The sequence below is a fragment of the Leptonychotes weddellii genome, chromosome 6, assembly GCF_054177405.1.
Source record: "Leptonychotes weddellii isolate Sample4059 chromosome 6, ASM5417740v2, whole genome shotgun sequence".
NCBI classification, from domain to species: domain Eukaryota; kingdom Metazoa; phylum Chordata; class Mammalia; order Carnivora; family Phocidae; genus Leptonychotes; species Leptonychotes weddellii.
In genome coordinates, this window is record NC_138374.1 from 29,332,421 (window position 1) to 29,337,427 (window position 5,007).

Genomic DNA, 5,007 nt, shown 5'->3' on the forward strand with positions numbered 1-5,007 from the left:
AACATTGTCTGAAATGATTAGTAGTATACGTATCCTCAGAAAAATCTTATAGAAATACATAAAGTAGTAATACACACCTAAATAAATAAAGTGGCCCATGCCTTTCATTCAGCGAGGTGTATTGGCCTTGGCCAGTTAAAATGACAGAAACCTAACTCAAGTTAGTCCAACAGTTACTCAAAAAGTTAAACATAGAGTTACCTTATGGCCCAGCAATTCCACTTTTAGGTATATACCCAAGAGAACTGAAAACATATGCCCACATAAAAAATGTTCATAATGGCTTTATTCATAGTAAACAAAAAGTGGAAACCACCCAAATGTCTATCAACTGATGAAGGAATAAACAAACTGTGGTAATACATACGGTGGAATGTTATTCAGTCGTAAAAAGCAACAAAGTCCTGATACGTGCTATAGCAAGGATGAACCTTGAAAACATGATGCTAAGTGAAAAGAAGCCAGATGCAAAAGGCCATATATTCTATGATCCCCTTTATATAAGATGTCCAGAACAGGCAAATCTATAGAGACAGAAAGTAGATTAGAGGTTGCCAGGGACTGAGGGGAGAGGGGAAATGGGGGTGGGGAGTGACTGCTAATAGGTATAAGGTTTCTTCTTGTGGTGATGAAAATGTTCTGGAATTTGATTGTGGTGATGGTTGCACTACCTTATGAATATGCTAAAAACCACTGGATCATATACTTTAAAAGGATAAATGTTCTGGTGTATGGATTACATCTCAATTTAAAAAAGAAGTTTGTCTAGGACGCTGTCTGGTAATTACCTGTGTATTTATTGGTCTCTCCCAATAGATTATGAGTGTCTTGAGGATAGGTCCTGTCCTTGTTCTCTGGTTTTCCAGCACTGAGTAGAGGACCTGGACACAGTAGGCACCTGATATTGGCTAACTGAATGACTTGAGAGTCCTCTTCCCACAATCCCAGGGCTAGCTGGTAGTTCTGCTCCCCACCCTCAACGAATCATCTGGGGGTTAGAAGCTCTCATCCAAATACAGAATACTCTGGAACCAAAGAGTGGAGCAACTTATACCAGCAGTCTGAATACCAACTGGTGGGATCACATTGTTTAACCCCATTGAGCCTTGTCCCGGGGTCACACTGAGTTCAATAAAGGGGCTGCCACTGACCCCTCGTGGGTCCTTCCCATCCTCCTTTTGGAGGGTTCACCAGGAATAACCTTTCCTTCCTTGAAGGTGGCAGCTTGGGCTGCAACAGATCTTGGGAACCTCATTTTAGCATGCTTTCTGGTTCTGCTCTACTTCTAATCGGGGTCAAATGAAGAAGTCCTTGGTTCTTTTGGCCTAAGGGAGGAGATAGTTATCTCTGTCCACTTCTTTCTTACATGAGTCCAGTTGCCTTCAATTCCTTGGTGGTAGAACATGATTCTTTTAGATAATCTCCTTCTTACAGGGCCCGATAAATAGGTAGGCCATGCAAGCACTGCTGAGATGGCTGATTTGAAGAGGGCTCCAGACATCCCTGGAAATAGGTGACTTTCTGAGGCCTCCTGTCACAGAGAGCCATGTATGCCTAGATGAATCGCTTGGTTCAGCCTGATGGAGAAGCAGAGGGTAAGATCCCTAAGGGGATGGCACAATGCCTAGAGGTGATCACTAACCTGCTGTTCACGAAAGTGAGTCTAGGTCACTCAGGTTTAGGAATCAGGGCAAGCAAGTTTGGGGACAGAACAGATTTGCTGAGGTCATGGAGAAGGGGCAGATACTTGATAGGCACATCCTCCATCTTCCCTTTTGCCCTTTCCCCACACAGCACTTGGCACCTCCCCTTGACAAATGCTGACAAAGAGTTATTAGCCTTCCCAGGGCACTCATGTGACTCAGTTTGGCCCTGTGTAATGAGTTCCTTCAGTGAACTCTTCCAATCACCTCTGACAAGCTTCCAACAGCTTCCAGAATGTCAATTATCTCCTTAACACCATTGTTGTTGATTTTTTAACCTTGTTAAGGTTACAATAGTTTAGTGAGGCTAGTTGCCCTGTTTCTGAAATTGTTTTTTGGGTTTTTTTGCCTCAGGACATTCAGTGATCTCTCTTCCTCTTACATTCCGTCTCTCTCACATTCTCTTGCTCTCCCCAAGCCACCCTCTTTTTCCTCCTCCCTCTTTGTTCTTCCTTCCTGGCTTTCTCCCTTTCTCTCTCCAGCCTCAATCAAAATGCCTGTCTCAGAGTTGGCAGCTGGATCCACCAACGCTAAAAATGCTTCCCTCAAGTAAATACTTCATTATCTAAATTACTTCAGAGTAGTAAGACTTCTAAAGTAAACCCAGCATATTGTACTCAATGAATCCCCTGCCTAGATGGCCCCCTCCTCTTATCCTTCTCCAAAACTCCTGACCTAGTCAGACCCTCCCATTAATTCAGCAACAGTGGATGGAAGTGTGTTTTTGTACTTCTGATTCTCTCAAAGGCCCACCCAGGTCAACATTTAAAGTGTCTTATTTTAACTAATAACATAAAACAATCTCGAAACCAAACCTTATGCACTTGGTCAAATACAATTGTATAGGATTGGTATTCTATTACATACACGTGTTTTCATCCAAGCCCCAACACAAGGTATGCTGGAGCAAGTGTTTTTATTTTTTATATATTTTTAAAGATTTATTTATTTATGGGGGGGCGGTGGGCAGAGGGAGAGAATCTTCAAGCAAACTCCCTGCTGACCGTGGAGCCTGGTGCAGGGCTTGATCTCATAACCCATGAGATCATGACCTATGCTGAAACCAAGAGTCAGACGCTCAACCTACTGAGCCACCCAGGTGCCCCAGAGCAAGTGTTTTTAGATTGATAAATGGAAGCCTGTCACTAGACTCTTGGGGTTACTGGTTAATACTCATCTTGGCACTCTTCCCAAGCATAGTGATTCCCCATGGCTCCTCTTATTTCTACATGGTCCCATAGACTTCTGACCAACGTCAACCCATCTCACCAAACTTCCTTAACGCAATATCTGTCAGTCCTGACCTCCAAAGAATGTGTAATTCTTGGGTCTGGCATTCCCTGATCTTCAAGTCAGTTCTGTGCCCTCAGGCATGAGAGTGTAGATTCACTTTTTCTCAGTAATTAATCAGCAAGAAACAAGAGAATTTGTTCTTTAAGGAAGTTTGGCTCTTTCCACTACTTGCTTTACTTTCTTTAAGATGTTACAGAAGAAATTAGGTACAAATGGTCACCAGAGATTTAGAGATGTATCAGCTAAACTCTTTGATACATGATTCCCTTTCCCTCATCCTATTTTCTTCTCCCCCATTCTGGCGTTCTCCAACTGATATGGCTGAAAATGATTATGGTTCATCTTTTGGGTAACTGGGGAAACAAGTTAACAAAACCAACACATTTTAGGAAAGCGTCTTTCACGACTTGGCCTCCTAGTAATATTAGTAATAATATCCACTTACTGAGTGTTTATGTGTCAGGCAGTGTGTAAGCACTTTCCATGCATGCTTTCATCTACAGCCCACAAGTAAACCTTGGAGGGTTGTGTGTTCCTCACGTCGCAGATGAGGGACCCAAGAGCTTACATGAGAGTTCCCTATTAGGTGTTGGAGCCAGGATTCTGTCCACAGGCTTAACCACTATGCTCACTGCCATCTCTAGATCGTCTTGTTTATTTCCCTCTCCTACAGTCTGTGTGACCCTAAAGATGGAGGAAAAGCTGACAACTCTGGGCTGTCCTTTGCAAAATCCTTCTCCCTCTTCCCCTAATTCCTCACAGTTATGGCCTGCTTGGGGGTTGCTTCCTAGAGCATGTTTATGATCCTAGTTTGTGTGCTCAGCTCTCCTGCCTGATCCTGTAATTTCTCTCCAGCAGCAGAAGGACTGCTGGGAATGATCTGACGCACATGAAGAGAAAACAAGGAGTTACTAATAAAATTAAATTAAGTTCAAGCACATTTTTAACAGTATGTAAAGCACAGTGCTAAGCGCTGTTGGAGATGAGCAGACACAAGCCAGAACCTCATGGAATTTACAATCTGGTGGGTAGAGAGGATGAGGAATAGGACTATACACATATGTACATGAGTTCATGCCAAATATGGTAAATTCCATGAGAAAGGAATAAGTGAAGTGCTGTAGGACTGGAAGGCCGGGGCGCTCACTTTCCCTGGGAACCAGGAATGAGCGTGTGATAAGAGATGGGATGAGAATGGAAAGCCCTTGGTTACTGCAACCATGAGAAGGGCTTGGTGTTTCTCCTTCCCAGGACAGGCCCCAGAACTTACAAGGCCCAGTACAAAATGAAAATGTGAGGGCCCTCACTTGAAATGAAGAATTTAAAGATGGTAATAAACTGAGAGTGGGACTCTTCTCAGCAAAGGTTGTGCACCCATGGAGCTGGCCTTCCCTGGGCCTCTGCTTCCTCAGGGGTCACCTTTGGGAGGTCAGGAGTCAGGTCTCACCAGCCCAGCACAGGGCCTGTGACTCAGATGAATCAGTGAATGACTGGAGACAAGAATGAGTGGACACGGTTACACCTGCTGATTTCTTAGGTGGCTTTCAGTGTTAAGATGTTATTAGACCATGACTCTGAACACTTCTTGGAGGAGACATTTGAGATCAGTCTTGAAGGATAGTAGGATTTTTCTTTCTCTCTGTTTTCCCCTCTTCTCTTCCCTTCTGTCCTTCTAGTATTTTTCCATTTATCTCATAAACACACAGACTGGAACCAGTTGAGTTCGATATCTGAGGGATGACTCAAAGACTTAGATCTCACTTAAGATTCTTCAAGGTACTTTCCCACTTACAGGGATGGACTTGTCTATATATAAAATTTCCAGAGGTAGAGTCTGGTTTTTCACTTTAAAGTTATTTTGCTTAAAAAAAAATAAAGTTATTTTGTTTTATTTTAATTAAACAATTTGATAGATATTTTTGAAGAAAAAAATCAGAAAAATACAGATGAGCAAAAAATACTCACAATCCCATAAAAATAGTTCTAATGGGATTGCAGTATTTTTTTTTTT